At 38.5% G+C, this 17,542-nt stretch overlaps 1 protein-coding gene across 3 annotated transcripts in view; it reads left to right on the top strand.

The window, feature by feature from the left end:
* Positions 1–17,542, top strand: part of TXNDC16 (thioredoxin domain containing 16) — a 118,999-nt gene that overhangs the window by 76,634 nt on the left and 24,823 nt on the right. The gene's annotated exons all lie outside the window — the stretch shown is intronic.

Genomic DNA, 17,542 nt, shown 5'->3' with positions numbered 1-17,542 from the left:
ATTTTAATGTAATTGGGCTAGTACTATGTATTTAGGTTAGTATCTGCCGTTTTTATTTAACATTAAGTGGGTGCCTTTTTTCATGTGATTAATATTCTTCAAAAACATCATGGCTGTATAATATTTGATTGGATGAATATACCATAATTTATTTAACTATTTGCCAACAAATAATATTTTTGTTTCCCTTTTTTCTTTTTGCTATATGTAAAGAATATTTTTATTTATGAGTCTTTGTGTAGATTTTAGGATTCTCTATGTACAGTATCATGTCATCTGCAAACAGTGACAGCTTTACTTCTTCTTTTCCGATTTGGATTCCTTTTATTTCTTTTTCTTCCCTGATTGCTGTGGCTAAAACTTCCAAAACTATGTTGAATAATAGTGGTGAGAGTGGGCAACCTTGTCTTGTTCCTGATCTTAGAGGAAATGGTTTCAGTTTTTCACCATTGAGAACGATGTTGGCTGTGGGTTTGTCATATATGGCCTTTATTATGTTGAGGTAAGTTCCCTCTATGCCTACTTTCTGGAGGGTTTTTATCATAAATGGGTGTTGAATTTTCTCTAAAGCTTTTTCTGCATCTATTGAGATGATCATATGGTTTTTCTGCTTCAGTTTGTTAATATGGTGTATCACATTGATTGATTTGCATATATTGAAGAATCCTTGCATTCCCGGGATTAACCCCACTTGATCATGGTGTATGATCCTTTTAATGTGCTATTGGATTCTGTTTGCTAGTATTTTGTTGAGGATTTTTGCATCTGTGTTCATCAGTGGTATTGGCCTGTAGTTTTCTTTCTTTGTGACATCTTTGTCTGGTTTGGTGGTGATGGTGGCCTCATAGAATGAGTTTGGGAGTGTTCCTCCTTCTGCTATATTTTGGAAGAGTTTGAGACGGATAGGTGTTAGCTCGTCTCTAAATGTTTGATAGAATTCGCCTGTGAAGCCATCTGGTCCTGGGCTTTGTTTGTTGGAAGATGTTTAATCACAGTCTCAATTTCAGTGCTTGTGATTGGTCTGTTTATATTTTCTATTTCTTCCTGGTTCAGTCTCGGAAGGTTGTGCTTTTCTAAGAATGTGTCCATTTCTTCCAGATTGTCCATTTTATTGGCATATAGTTGCTTGTAGTAATCTCTCATGATCATTTGTATTTCTGCAGTGTCAGTTGTTACTTCTGCATTTTCACTTCTAATCCTATTAATTTGAGTCTTCTCCCTTTTTTTCTTTATGAGTCTGGCTAATGGTTTATCAATTTTGTTTATCTTCTCAAAGAACCAGCTTTTAGTTTTATTTATCTTTGCTATTGTTTCCTTCATTTCTTTTTCATTTATTTCTGCTCTGATCTTTATGATTTCTTTCCTTCTGCTAACTTTGAGGGTTTTTTGTTCTTCTTTCTCTAATTGCTTTAGGTATAAGGTTAGGTTCCTTATTTGAGATGTTTCTTGTTTCTTGAAGTAGGACTGTATTGCTATATACTTCTCTCTTAGAACTGATTTTGCTGCATCCCATAGGTTTTGGGTCGTCGTTTTTTCACTGTCATTTGTTTCTAGGTATTTTTTGATTTCCTCTTTGATTTCTTCAGTGATCTCTTGGTTATTTAGTGTATTGTTTAGCCTCCATGTGTTTGTATTTTTTACATATCTTTTCCTGTAATTGATATCTAGTCTCATAGCGTTGTGGTTGGAAAAGGTACCTGATAAGATTTCAGTTTTCTTAAATTTACCAAGGCTTGATATGTGACCCAAGATATGATCTATCCTGGAGAATGTTCCATGAGCACTTGAGAAGAAAGTGTATTCTGTTGTTTTTGGATGGAAGGTCCTATAAATATCAATTAAGTCCATCTTGTTTAATGTATCACTTAAAGCTTGTGTTCCTTATTTATTTTCATTTTGGATAATCTGTCAATTGGTGAAAGTGGGCTGTTAAAGTCCCCTACTATGATTGTGTTACTGTCAATTTCCCCTTTTATGGCTGTTAGTATTTGCCTTATGTATTGAGGTGCTCCTATGTTGGGTGCATAAATATTTACAATTGTTATATCTTCTTCTTGAATTGATCCCTTGATCATTATGTAGTGTCCTCCTTTGTTTCTTGTAATAGTCTTTTTTTTTTTTTTTAACATCTTCATTGGAGTATAATTGCTTTACAATGGTGTGTTAGTTTCTGCTTTATAACAAAGTGAATCAGTTATACATATACATATATTCCCATATCTCTTCCCTCTTGCGTCTCCCTCCCTCCCACCCTCCCTATCCCACCCCTCTAGGTGGTCACAAAGCACCGAGCTGATCTCCCTGTGCTATGCGGCTGCTTCCCACTAGCTATCTATTTTACATTTGGTAGTGTATATATGTCCATGACACTCTCTCACCCTGTCACATCTTACCCCTCCCCCTCCCCATATCCTCAAGTCCATTCTCTAGTAGGTCTGTGTCTTTATTCCCGTCTTGCCACTAGGTTCTTCGTGACCTTTTTTTTTTTTTCCTTAGATTCCATATATATGTGTTAGCATACTGTATTTGTTTTTCTCTTTCTGACTTACTTCACTCTGTATGACAGACTCTAACTCCATCCACCTCACTACAAATACCTCCATTTCATTTCTTTTTATGGCTGAGTAATATTCCATTGTATATATGTGCCACATCTTCTTTATCCATTCATCCGATGATGGACACTTAGGTTGCTTCCATGTCCTGGCTATTGTAAGTAGAGCTGCAATGAACATTTTGGTACATGACTCTTTTTGAATTATGGTTTTCTCAGGGTATATGCCCAGTAGTGGGATTGCTGGTTTGTATGGTAGTTCTATTTTTAGTTTTTTAAGGAACCTCCGTACTGTTCCCCATAGTGGCTGTATCAATTTACATTCCCACCAACAGTGCAAGAGTGTTCCCTTTTCTCCACACCCTCTCCAGCATTTATCGTTTCTAGATTTTTTGATGATGGCCATTCTGACCGGTGTGAGATGATATCTCATTGTAGTTTTGATTTGCATTACTCTAATGATTAATGATGTTGAGCATTCTTTCATGTGTCTGTTGGCAATCTGTATATCTTCTTTGGAGAAATGTCTATTTAGGTCTTCTGCCCATTTTTGGATTGGGTTGTTTGTTTTTTTGTTATTGAGCTGCGTGAGCTGCTTGTAAATCTTGGAGATTAATCCTTTGTCAGTTGCTTCATTTGCAAATATTTTCTCCCATTCTGAGGGTTGTCGTTTGGTCTTGTTTATGGTTTCCTTTGCTGTGCAAAAGGTTTTAAGTTTCATTAGGTCCCATTTGTTTATTTTTGTTTTTATTTCCATTTCTCTAGGAGCTGGGTCAAAAACGATCTTGCTGTGATGTATGTCATAGAGTGTTCTGCCTATGTTTTCCTCTAAGAGTTTGATAGTGTCTGGCCTTACACTTAGGTCTTTAATCCATTTTGAGTTTATTTTTGTGTATGGTGTCAGGGAGTGTTCTAATTTCATACTTTTACATGTAGCTGTCCAGTTTTCCCAGCACCACTTATTGAAGAGGCTGTCTTTTTTCCACTGTATATGCTTGCCTCCTATATCAAAGATAAGGTGACCATATGTGTGTTGGTTTATCTCTGGGCTTTCTATCCTGTTTCATTGATCTATGTTTCTGTTTTTGTGCCAGTACCAAACTGTCTTGATTACTGTAGCTTTGCAATATAGTCTGAAGTCAGGGAGCCTGATTCCTCCAGCTCCATTTTTCGTTCTCAAGATTGCTTTGGTTATTCGGGGTCTTTTGTGTTTCCATACAAATTGTGAAATTTTTTGTTGTAGTTCTCTGAAAAATGCCAGTGGTAGTTTGATAGGGATTGCATTGAATCTGTAGATTGCTTTCGGTAGTAGAGTCATTTTCACAATGTTGATTCTTCCAATCCAAGAACATGGTATATCTCTCCATCTATTTGTATCATCTTTGATTTCTTTCATCAGTGTCTTATAATTTTCTGCATACAGGTCTTTTGTCTCCTTAGGTAGGTTTATTCCTAGATATTTTATTCTTTTTGTTGCTATGGTAAATGGGAGTGTTTTCTTAATTTCACTTTCAGATTTTTCATCATTAGTGTATAGGAATGCAAGAGATTTCTGTGCATTCATTTTGTATCCTGCTACTTTACGAAATTCATTGTTTAGCTCTAGTAATTTTCTGGTAGCATCTTTAGAATTCTCTATGTATAGTATCATGTCATCTGCAAACAGTGACAGCTTTACTTCTTCTTTTCCGATTTGGATTCCTTTTATTTCTTTTTCTTCTCTGATTGTTGTGGCTAACACTGCCAAAACTATGTTGAGTAATAGTGGTGAGAGTGGGCAACCTTGTCTTGTTCCTGATCTTAGTGGAAATGGTTTCAGTTTTCACCATTGAGGACAATGTTGGCTGTGGGTTTGTCATATATGGCCTTTATTATGTTGAGGAAAGTTCCCTCTATGCCTACTTTCTGCAGGACTTTTATCATAAATGGGTGTTGAATTTTGTTGAAAGCTTTCTCTGCATCTATTGAGATGATCATATGGTTTTTCTCCTTCAATTTGTTAATATGATGTGCCACGTTGATTGATTTGCGTATATTGAAGAATCCTTGCATTCGTGGAATAAACCCCATGTGATCATGGTGTATGATCCTTTTAATGTGCTGTTGGATTCTGTTTGCTAGTATTTTGTTGAGGATTTTTGCATCTATGTTCATCAGTGATATTGGCCTGTAGTTTTCTTTCTTTGTGACATCTTTGTCTGGTTTTGGTATCAGGGTGATGGTGGCCTCGTAGAATGAGTTGGGGAGTGTTCCTCCCTCTGTAATATTGTGGAAGAGTTTGAGAAGGATAGGTGTTAGCTCTTCTCTAAATGTTTGATAGAATTCGCCTGTGAAGCCATCTGGTCCTGGGCTTTTGTTTGTTCGAATATTTTTAATCACAGTTTCAAGTTCAGTGCTTGTGATTGGTCTGTTCATTTTTTCTATTTCTTCCTGGTTCAGTCTCGGCAGGTTGTGCATTTCTAAGAATGTGTCCATTTCTTCCAGATTGTCCATTTTATTGGCATAGAGTTGCTTGTAGTAATCTCTCATGATCATTTGTATTTCTGCAGTGTCAGTTGTTACTTCTGCATTTTCACTTCTAATTCTATTAATTTGAGTCTTCTCACTCTTTTTCTTCATGAGTCTGGCTAATGGTTTATCAGTTTTGTTTATCTTCTCAAAGAACCAGCTTTTAGTTTTATTGATCTTTGCTATTGTTTCCTTCATTTGTTTTTCATTTATTTCTGATCTGATCTTTATGATTTCTTTCCTTCTGCTAGCTTTGGGGTTTTTTTGTTCTTCTTTCTCTAATTGCTTTAGGTGCAAGGTTAGGTTGTTTATTCGAGATGTTTCCTGTTTCTTGATGTAGGCTTGTATTGCTATTTACTTCCCTCTTAGAACTGCTTTTGCTGCATCCCATAGGTTTTGGGTCGTCATGTCTCCATTGTCATTTGTTTCTAGGTATTTTTTGATTTCCCCTTTGATTTCTTCAGTGATCACTTCGTTATTAAGTAGTGTATTGTGTAGCCTCCATGTGTTTGTATTTTTTACATATCTTTTCCTGTAATTGATATCTAGTCTCATAGCGTTGTGGTCGGAAAAGATACTTGATACGATTTCAATTTTCTTAAATTTACCAAGGCTTGATTTCTGACCCAAGATATGATCTATCCTGGAGAATGTTCCATGAGCACTTGAGAAAAATGTGTATTCTGTTGTTTTTGGATGGAATGTCCTGTAAATATCAATTAAGTCCATCTTGTTTAATGTATCATTTAAAGCTTGTGTTTCCTTATTTATTTTCATTTTGGATGATCTGTCCATTGGCGAAAGTGGGGTGTTAAAGTCCCCTACTATGATTGTGTTACTGTCGATTTCCCCTTTTATGGCTGTTAGTATTTGCCTTATGTATTGAGGTGCTCCTATGTTGGGTGCATAAATATTTACAATTGTTATATCTTCTTCTTGGATCGATCCCTTGATCATTATATGGTGTCCTTCTTTGTCTCTTGTAATAGTCTTTATTTTAAAGTCTATTTTGTCTGATATGAGAATTGCTACTCCAGCTTTCTTTTGATTTCCATTTGCATGGAATATCTTTTTCCATCCCCTCACTTTCAGTCTGTATGTGTCTCTAGATCTGAAGTGGGTCTCTTGTAGACAGCATGTATATGGGTCTTGTTTTTGTACCCATTCAGCCAGTCTGTGTCTTTTGGTGGGAGCACTTAACCCATTTACATTTAAGGTAATTATCGATATGTATGTTCTATTCCCATTTTCTTAAATGTTTTGGGTTTGTTATTGTAGGTGTTTTCCTTCCCTTGTGTTTCTTGCCTAGAGAAGTTCCTTTAGCATTTGTTGTAAAGCTGGTTTGGTGGTGCTGAACTCTCTCAGGTTTTGCTTGTCTGTAAAGGTTTTAATTTCTCCATCACATCTGAATGAGATCCTTGCTGGGTAGAGTAATCTTGGTTGTAGGTTTTTCTCCTTCATCACTTTAAGTATTTCCTGCCACTCCCTTTTGGCTTGCAGTTTCTGCTGAAAGATCAGCTGTTAACCTTATGGGGATTCCCTTGTGTGTTATTTGTTGTTTTTCCCTTGCTGCTTTTAATATGTTTTCTTTATATTTAATTTTTGACAGTTTGATTAATATGTGTCTTGGCATGTTTCTCCTTGGATTTATCCTGTATGCGACTCTCTGTGCTTCCAGGACTTGATTAACTATTTCCTTTCCCATATTAGGGAAGTTTTCAACTATAATCTCTTCAAATATTTTCTCAGTCCACTTCTTTTTCTCTTCTTCTTCTGGGACCCCTATAATTCGAATGTTGGTGTGTTTAATGTTGTCCCAGAGGTCTCTGAGACTGTCCTCATTTCTTTTCATTCTTTTTTCTTTATTCTGCTCTGCAGTAGTTATTTCCACTATTTTATCTTCCAGGTCACTTATCCGTTCTTCTGCCTCAGTTATTCTGCTATTGATCCCGTCTAGAGAATTTTTAATTTCATTTATTGTGTTGTTCATCATTGTTTGTTTGCTCTTTAGTTCTTCTAGGTCCTTGTTAAACGTTTCTTGTATTTTTTCCATTCTATTTCCAAGATTTTGGATCATCTTTACTATCATTATTCTGAATTCTTTTTCAGGTAGACTGCCTATTTCCTCTTCATTTGTTAGGTCTGGTGTGTTTTGACCCTGCTCCTTCATCTGCTGTGTGTTTTTCTGTCTTCTCATTTTGCTTATCTTACTGTGTTTGGGGTTTCCTTTTCACAGGCTGCAGGTTCGTAGTTCCCGTTGTTTTTGGTATCTGTCCTCAGTGGCTAAGATTGGTTTAGTGGGTTGTGTAGGCTTCCTGGTGGAGGGGACTAGTGCCTGTGTTCTGGTGGATGAGGCTGGATCTTGTCTTTCTGGTGGGCACGTCCACATCTGGTGGTGTGTTTTGGGGTGTCTGTGGCCTTATTATGATTTTAGGCAGCCTCTCTGCTAATGGATGGGGCTATGTTCCTGTCTTGCTAGTTGTTTGGCATAGGGTGTCCAGCACTGTAGCTTGCTGGTCGTTGAGTGAAGCTGGGTCTTGATGTTGAGATGGACATCTCTGAGAGATTTTCGCTGTTTGGTATTACGTGGAGCTGTGAGGTCTCTTGTGGACCAGTGTCCTGAAGTTGGCTCTCCCACCTCAGAGGCACAGCCCTGATGCCTGGCTGGAGCACCAAGAGCCTTTCATCCACACGGCTCAGAATAAAAGGGAGAAAAACTAGAAAGAAAGAAAGAAAGAGGATAAAATAAAATAAAGCTATTATAATAAAAAATAAGAAAAAAAATTATTAAGAAAAAATTTAAGAAAAAAATTTTTTTTAATTTTTTAAAATAAATTTATTAATTTTTTATAATAAAAATAAGAAAAAATTAAGTAACAAATTTATTAAGAAAAAAATTTTTTAATTTTTTACAATAAAAAATATGAAAAAACTTATTATGAAAAAAATGTTTTTAATTTTTAAAAATAGAAAATAAGGAAAAAATTATTCTGAAAACATTTATTAAGAAAAAAAAATTTTTAAGTAAAAACAAAAAAAAAAACAAACGGACAGACCGAACCCTAGGACAAATGGTGACAGCAAAGCTATACAGACAAAATCTCACCCAGAAGCATACACATATACACTCACAAAAAAAGGTAAAGGGGAAAAATTAATATATCCTTCTCCCAAAGTCCACCTCCTGAATTTGGGATGATTCGTTGTCTATTCAGGTATTCCACAGATGCAGGTACATCAAGTTGTTTGTGAAGCTTTAATCTGCTGCTTCTGAGGCTGCTGGGAGAGATTTCCCTTTCTCTTCTTTGTTCATACAGCTCCCGGGGTTCAGCTTTGGATTTGGACTGGCCTCTGCATGTAGGTCGCCTGAGGACGTCAGTTCATCGCTCACACAGAACGGGGTTAAAGGAGCAGCTGCTTCGGGGGCTCTGGCTCACTCAGGCGGGGGGTGGGGGGGGAGGGGGGAAGGGTATGGATGCGGGGCGAGCCTTTGGCGGCAGAGGCCGGCGTGACATTGCAGCAGCCTGAGATGCGCCGTGCGTTCTCCCGGGGAAGTTGTCCCTGGATCACAGGAGCCTGGCAGTGGCGGACTGCACAGGCTCCCGGGAGGGGTGGTGTGGATAGTGACCTGTGCTTGCACACAGGCTTCTTGGTGGCAGCTGTAGCAGCCTTAGCGCCCCATGCCCGTCTCTGGGGTCCGCGCTGATAGCTGCAGCTCGCGCCCGTCTCTGGAGCTCGTTTAGGCGGTGCTCTGAATCCCCTCTCCTTGCACACCACGAAACAAAGAGGCAAGAAAAAGTTTCTTGCCTCTTCGGCAGCTCCAGACTTTTTCCCAGACTCCCTCCCGGCTAGCTGTGGTGCACTAACCCCTTCAGGCTGTGTTCACGCAGCCAACCTCAGTCCTCTCCCTGCGATCCAACCGACCGAAGCCCGAGCCTCAGCTCCCAGCCCCCGCCCACCCCGGCGGGTGAGCAGACAAGCCTCTCGGGCTGATGAGTGCTGCTCGGCGCCGAGCCTCTGTGCGAGAATCTCTCGGCTTTGCCCTCCGCACCCCTGTGGCTGCGCTCTCCTCCGTGGCTCCAAAGCTTCCCCCCTCTGCCACCCGCAGTCTCTGCCCGCGAAGGGGCTTCCTAGTGTGTGGAAACCTTTCCTCCTTCACAGCTCCCTCCCACTGGTGCAGGTCCTGTCCCTATTCTTTTGTCTCTGTTATTTCTTTTTTCTTTTGCCCTACCCAAGTACGTGGGGAGTTTCTTGCCTTTTGGGAGGTCTGACGTCTTCTGCCAGCGTTCAGTGGGTGTTCTGTGGGAGCAGTTCCACGTGTAGATGTATTTCTAATGAATCTGTGGGAAGGAAGGTGATCTCCGTGTCTTACTCTTCCGCCATCGTGCCCAGACCCCCCCCTCTTGTAATAGTCTTTATTTTAAAGTCTATTTTGTCTGATATGAGAATTGCTACTCCAGCTTTCCTTTGGTATCCATTTGCATGGAATATCTTTTTCCATCCCCTCACTTTCAGTCTGTATGTATCCCTAGGTCTGAAGTGGGTCTCTTGTAGACAGCATATATACGGGTCTTGTTTTTGTATCCATTCAGCCAGTCTATGTCTTTTGGTTGGAGCATTTAATCCATTTACACTTTAGGTAATTATTGATATGTATGTTCCTATTACCATTTTTTTCATTGTTTTGGGTTTGTTATTGTAGGTGTTTTCCTTCTCTTGTGTTTCCTGCCTAGAGAAGTTCCTTTAGCATTTGTTGTAAAGCTGGTTTGGTGGTGCTGAATTCTCTTAGCTTTTGCTCGTCTGTAAAGGTTTTAATTTCTCCGTCGAATCTGAATGAGATCCTTTCTGGGTAGAGTAATCATGGTTGTAAGTTTTTCCCTTTCATCACTTTAAATATGTCCTGCCACTCCGTTCTGGCTTGCAGAGTTTCTGCTGAAAGATCAGCTGTTAACCTTATGGTGATTTCCTTGTATGTTATTTGTTGTTTTTCCCTTGCTGCTTTTAATATTTTTTCTTTGTATTGAATTTTTGATAGTTTGATTAATATGTGTCTTGGCGTGTTTCTCCTTGGATTTATCCTGTATGGGACTCTCTGTGCTTCCTGGACTTGATTGACTATTTCCTTTCCCATATTAGGGAAGTTTTCAACTATAATCTCTTCAAATATTTTCTCAGTCCCTTTCTTTTTCTCTTCTCCTTCTGGCACCCCTATAATTCGAATGTTGGTGCATTTAATGTTGTCCCAGAGGTCTCTGAGACTGTCCTCAGTTCTTTTCATTCTTTATTCTGCTCTGCAGTAGTTATTTCCACTATTTTATCTTCCAGGTCACTTATGCGTTCTTCTGCCTCAGTTATTCTGGTATTGATTCCTTCTAGAGAATTTTTAATTTCATTTATTGTGTTGTTCATCGTTGTTTGTTTGCTCTTTAGTTCTTCTAGGTCCTTGTTAAACGTTTCTTGTATTTTTTCCATTCTATTTCCAAGATTTTGGATCATCTTTACTATCATTATTCTGAATTCTTTTTCAGGTAGACTGCCTATTTCCTCTTCATTTGTTTGGTCTGGTGGGTTTTTACCTTGCTCCTTCATCTGCTGTGTGTTTGTCTTCTCATTTTGCTTAACTTACTGTGTTTGGGGGTCTCCTTTTCTCAGGCTGCAGATTTGTAGATCCCGTTGTTTTTGGTGTCTACCCCCAGTGGCTAAGATTGGTTTAGTGGGTTGTGTAGGCTTCCTGGTGGAGGGGACTAGTGCATATGTTTTGGTGTATGAGGCTGGATCTTGTCTTTCTGGTGGGCAGGACCACGTCCAGTGGTGTGTTTTGGGGTGTCTGTGACATTATTATGATTTTAGGCAGCCTCTCTGCTAATGGGTGGGATTATGTTCCTGTCTTGCTAGTTGTTTGGCATAGGGTGTCCAGCACTATAGCTTGCTGGTCGTTGAGTGGAGCTGGGTGTTAGCATTGAGATGGAGATCTCTGGGAGAGTTTTGCCATTTGATATTACGTGGAGCCAGGGGGTCTCTGATGGAACAATGGTCTCTTGCCTCTTAGGCAGTTCTAGACTTTTCTCCAGACTCCCTTCAGGTTAGCTGTGGTGCACTAGCCCCCTTCAGGCTGTGTTCATGAAGCCAATCCCAGTCCTCCTCCTGGGATCTGAACTCCGAACCCCGAGCCTCAGCTCCTAGCCCCCACCCACCTCAGCGGATGAGCAGACAAGCCTTTCAGGCTGGTGAGTGCTGGTAGGCACCGATCCTCTGTGTGGAAGTCTCTCCGCTTTGCCCTCTGCACCCGTATTGCTGCACTCTTCTCCATGGCCCGGAAGCTTCCCCCCAGCCCACCACTCGTCTCTGCCTGTGAAGGGACTTCCTAGTGTGTGGAAACTTTTCCTCCTTCACAGCTCCCTCCCAGAGGTGCAAGTCCTGTCCCTATTCTTTTGTCTCTGTGTTTTCTTTTTTCTTTTGCCCTACCCAGGTATGTGGGGAGTTTCTTGCCTTTTGGGAAGTCTGAGGTCTTCTACCAGTGTTCAGTATGTGTTCTGTAGGAGTTGTTCCACATGTAGATGTATTTGTGATGTATTTGTGGGGAGGAAGTTGATCTCCACATCTTACTCCTCTGCCATCTTGAAGGTCTCTCCGAAAACAATCTTGAGAAAGAAAAATGGAGCTGGAGGAATCAGGCTCCCTGACTTCAAACTATACTACAAAGCTACAGTAATCAAGACAGTGTGGTCCTGGCACAAAAACAGAAATATAGATCAATGGAACAGGATAGAAAGCCCTGAGATAAATGCATGCACATATGGTCATCTTATCTTTGATAAAGTAGGCAAGAGTGTACAATGGAGAAAAGACAGCCTCTTCAATAAGTAGTGCTGGGAAAACTGGACAGCTACCTGTAAAAAATGAAGTTAGAACACTCCCTAACACCATACACAAAAATAAACTCAAAATGGATTAAAGACCTAAATGTAAGGCCAGACACTATAAAACTCTTAGAGGAAAACATAGGCAGAACACTCTATGACATAAATCACAGCAGAATCTTTTTTGACCCACCTCCTAGAGAAATGGAAATAAAAACAAACATAAACAAGTGGCACCTAATGAAACTTAAAAGCTTTTGCACAGCAATGGAAACCATAAAAAAGATGAAAAGAGAACCCTTATAATGGGAGAAAATATTTGCAAATGAAGCAACTGACAAAGGATTAATCTCCAAAATATACACACAACTCATGCAGCTCAATATCAAAAAAACAAACAACCCAATCCAAAAATGGGCAGAGGACCTACATAGACATTTCTCCAAAGAAGATATACAGATTGCCAACAAACAGATGAAAGGATGCTCAACATCACTAATCATTAGAGAAATGCAAATCAAAACTACAATGAGGTATCACCTCACACCAGTCAGAATGGACATCATCAAAAAAATCTACAAACAATAAATGCTGGAGAGGGTGTGGAGAAAAGGGAACCCTCTTGCAGTGTTGGTGGGAATGTAAACTGATACAGCCACTATGGAGGACAGTATGGAGGTTCCTTAAAAAACTAAAAATAGAACTACCGTATGACCCAGCAATCCCACTACTTGGCATATACCCTGAGAAAACCATAATTCAAAAAGAGTCATGTACCACAGTGTTCATTGCAGCACTATTTACAATAGCCAGGACGTGGAAGCAACCTAAGTGTCTATCGACAGATGAATGGATAAAGAAGATGTGGCACATATATAGAATGGAATATTACTCAGCCATAAACAGAAATGAAAATGGGTTATTTGTAGTGAGGTGGATGGTCCTAGAGTCTGTCATACAGAGTGAAGTAAGTCAGAAAGAGAGAAACAAATACTGTATGCTAACACATATATATGGAATCTAAGAAAAACAATGGTTCTGTTGAACCTAGGGGCAGGACAGGAATAAAGACACATCTGTAGAGAATGGACTTGAGGACACAGGAAGGGGGAAGTGTAAACTGGGATGAAGTTAAGAGAGTAGCATTGACTACATACACTACCAAATGTAAAATAGATAGCTACTGGGAAGCAGCTGCATTGCACAGGGAGATCAGCTCGGTGCTTTGTGACCACCTAGAGGGGTGGGATAAGGAGGGTGGGAGGGAGATGCAAGAGTGAAGCGATATGGGGATATACATATGCATAGAGCTGATTCACTTTGTTATACAGCAGAAACCAACACAACATTGTAAAGCAATTATACTCCAATAAAGATGTTAAAAATTATTTTATTGAAGTATAGTTGATTTACAATGTTGTGTTAATTTCAGCTGTACAGCAGAGTGACTCAGTAGTACATATATATTCTTTTTCATATTCTTTTCCATTATGGTTTATCACAGGATATTGAATATAGTTCCCTGTGCTATACAGTAGGACCTTATTGTTTATCCATCCTATATATGATAGTTTGTGTCTGTTAATCCCAAACTCCCAATCCTTCCCTCCCACACACTCCTCCCCCACTTGGCAACCACAAGTCTCTTCTCCATGTCTGTGAGTCTGTTTCTGCTTTTGTAGATATGTTCATTTGTGTTGTATTTTAGATTCCACATATAAGTGATATCATATGATATTTGTCTTTTACCTTCTGACTGACTTTGCTTAGTATGATAATCTCTAGGTCCATCCATGTTGCTACAAATGCATTTTTCATTCTTTTTTATGGCTGAATAGTATTCCATTGTGTGTGTGTGTGTGTGTGTGTGTGTGTGTGTGTGTGTGTATCTCACTCCTTCTTCCTCCATTCATCCTTCAATGGATATTTAGGTTGTTTCCATGTCTTGGCTATTGTGAATAGTGCTGCTGTGAACATAGGGGTGCTTGTATCTTTTCGAATTATAGTTATGTCTGGGTATATGCCCAGGAGTAGGATTGCTGGATCATATTGCAACTCTATTTTTAGTTTCTTGAGCGACCTCCATACTGTTTTCCATAATGGCTGCACCAATTTACATTCCCACCAACAGTCTAAGAGGGTTCCCTTTTCTCAACACCCTCTCCAACGTTTATTATTTTTAGACTTTTTAATGATGGCCATTCTGACTGGTGTGTGGTGGTACCTCATTGTAGTTTTGATTTGCATTTCTCTAATAATTAGCGATGATGAGCATCTTTTCATGTCCCTATTTGCCATCTGTATGTCTTCTTTGGAGAAGTGTCTATTTAGGTGTTCTGCCCATTTTTTGATTGGGTTTTTTGCTTTTTTTGTTATTGAGTTGTGTGAGCTGTTTATATATTTTTGAAATTAAGTCCTTGTCGGTCACATCATTTGCAAATATTTTCTCCCAGTCTGTAGGTTGTCTTTTTGTTTTGTTTATGGTTTCCTTTGCTGTATAGAAGCTTGTAAGTTTGACTAGGTCCCATTTGTTTATTTTTGCTTTCATTTCCATTGCCTTGGGTGACTGAACTAAGAAAATGAATTCATTTTATATTTAATTTCAAATTAATATTTTTGCTTTCAGCTTTGATACAGTGCTTACAGCAATTAGTTTTACTTTTTTTTTTAACATAGTATCATTGGCTATAGTGTTCTTTTAATATTACAACTTCCCTATTCTTAAACTCCTATTCTTTATTTATTTTTTTTTTCTGTCCTTCATAAGACTGTGTCTTTCAGTAAATTTTAAAGAAAGAGTACACAGGGCATTTTTTCTGACCAATGGTATTACTTGGAATGTTATTCTCTTGGCTTTGGAGAGGGATGGCCTCTCCAAAACCTGGGTAGCAAAACCCTTAGTGTTTTCCTTATCATGTCGACTGAAAAAAACTGCATCACATGAGAGTTGTGAGTTAAGCTTTATTTGAGGCAAAATGAGGACTATAGCCTGGGAGACAGCATCTCAGATAGCTCTGAGGAACTGCTCCAAAGAGGTAGGGGGTAGTCAGTATATACGTAACTGTGGTGAAGGGGATACATGCAGTCAAGGACATATTTTGGCAAAGGATTGCTGCTAGTCACAAGAAGGTTGTTGCTAGTCACGAGGAGCAGATGTCTCTGTTAATGATTTTAGTGCTGCTTTTCTAGGTAAGAGAAGATGCAAGAAACTGGGCCCATAAAATCTCCTGAAAATAGCTGGCTATCTGAAGGCCTGTTCTGCCAGTTTTTCCCAGAGCACAGAGTGCTTCATTATTAATCTCACCCTGAACTCCTTTCAGGGTGTGTTGAAGGTTGGTGACTGCAGTGGCTAGTGACCTCATCCTTGCAGAGGTAGATGGCAAGTAACAATTTTTAGTTGGCAATCTCATGCTTACTCTTTCCATTTATGTAGCAAACTTCCCTCCTTTTTATTTTTCTTTTATTTAAGATGGATTTCAAATTCTGAATGAAATATCTTAAGGATATTTGTATGGGAAGAAGATCCCCAAAGTCTAGCATTATAATTTTATTTAGTAGATACTATTAAGTACTTATTAAATTTTGCTTTCTACAAATTACTGCCTAGTGATTTTCCCCTTCTACTTTGTCTTCAAAAATTTTTTAAATAAAAGCCAAAAGAACTCACTAGAAAGAAATAAAAGGAATGTTAACGTGTGCAATGTGGCTTACCATCTTAGAGGGCAAAATCCAGATGGCATAACCTTCTAATTTGTATTCTCTCTATGAAAAATCATGAAGTAAATGACTCTGTGTTTTACTCTGTCTTTCCCTTTCTCATGTTTTTGCACCCACAGTTGACTTTGTTTTCTACCTACCTCAAGTGCCTGGTGTCCTGAAGTTCTCATTTATTATTTACACTGGGCCTCCTTCCAAAAAGAATTAGTCTTCAGATAATAAAAAGCACAAATACAATAAAATCATTAAAATAAGGATAAGAGTTAAGCAATAAAAGTAGGGGATAATTATGTAGAATACCTAGAAACACTGCGGTTGATCATAAAACTTAACCCTGAGCAATCTGGTAGCAAATAGAAACAGAAAGATAAAATTTTTGCCAATTTATTATCATTATACAATAAATGGCACAATACAAGTTAGGGTGCTGAGTCACCCATAGACAAACTATTTCTCTGATTGTACATGCTGAGAGGAATTTTTCACATATGTATATATACATGTATATTTTATTTAGAGATCAACATAAGGAGCAGTGTACTTGATCATACTTCTGTACAAATGATGATAAAATTTACATGTAGTTATCTCTCAACAGAAGTCAAAAGCATAATGTTAAAGTATATAAAGGTGGTCTGGTGTGCCAGAATGATGTAATCTGGATATGATGCTTTTTAATTATTTTACTGGATTGATTGCTTCTAAGCCTTTTAAGTCAGGTATTAGCTCCTCTTCCTGTTTTTGTTTTTTGCAGACAATCATATGATAGTTGCTGGATTTTCAACATGTATTGGATGAGAAAACATATAACAATAAAAGGCTCTTATAATCCATTAACATTTTTATGTACATTTGGATTTTATTCATAAACGCTAACTACTAACATTTGCTGATCACTTATTTTGTATCAGATATTAATTTGTTGTTCATATAGATACTAATGGTTTGAAGAATAATGTGAGTTCCATGAGGGGTGAAATGTCTCTTTTATCTACTGGTGTATCTTTCAGGCCCCTCTACTAGAAAGTTACTACTTTTTGCTTTGTAGTTAATAAATATCTTGTAGGGATATAGTTTAAAACTCTGTAAATGTCCTGTTTCTCATTTTACTTTTGCACAGCAGTTTTACAATTCACTGCCTGCAAGAGGTATTACTATGACAGTTGCCAAGTGGGAGATTTCTAACTCCATTATTCCTTCTACCTTTATTAGTTGGCATACTACTCATTTGTTTGTTTATCAGTATGGATGGCTGAGTTCTTATTTTATTCAGTGCATTATAATCAGTTACTATCATTAGATTGCTCAGGTTATCCTAGATAGATTTGGTCAGTGGGAGCCTTTCACTCTGACTATTATGTCCTTTTTTTTTTTCATTTCCGTCCTGGGTACCTATGACCTTTTGACATGTCGCCATTATTTTTTGAAAATGTCCTTTTGTCACATGATGTTCCTAGCCCCATTCCTAGAATCAGACAATTCTCCAAGGAGTCCAGTTTCCTTTTAGTGGGACATTGAATTTAGAAACCAAGATCTAGGGGTTAGGAATATTTTAGTAATGGGGGTGTTCTTGCCTCTCGACTCTTTTGCTGACAGAGCTAAAATATAGATGTATCTGTATGTGTATAAATATAATTGTAATAAAATGTGACAGTGGAAAAAAACAGTATTGCTAAATTAATGTATTTATTTATTTTTAACATCTTTATTGGAGTATAATTGCTTTACAATGGTGTGTTAGTTTCTGCTTTATAAAAAAGTGAATCAGCTATACATATACATATATCCCCATATCTCTTCCCTTTTGTGTCTTCCTTCCTCCCACCCTTCCTATCCCACCCCTCTGGGTGGTCACAAAGCACTGAGCTGATCTCCCTGTGCTATGCAGCTGCTTCCCACCAGC

The sequence above is a fragment of the Balaenoptera ricei genome, chromosome 2 (assembly GCF_028023285.1).
Source record: "Balaenoptera ricei isolate mBalRic1 chromosome 2, mBalRic1.hap2, whole genome shotgun sequence".
Classification (NCBI taxonomy): Eukaryota; Metazoa; Chordata; class Mammalia; order Artiodactyla; family Balaenopteridae; genus Balaenoptera; species Balaenoptera ricei.
This window is presented reverse-complemented; position numbering and strand designations above follow the sequence as displayed.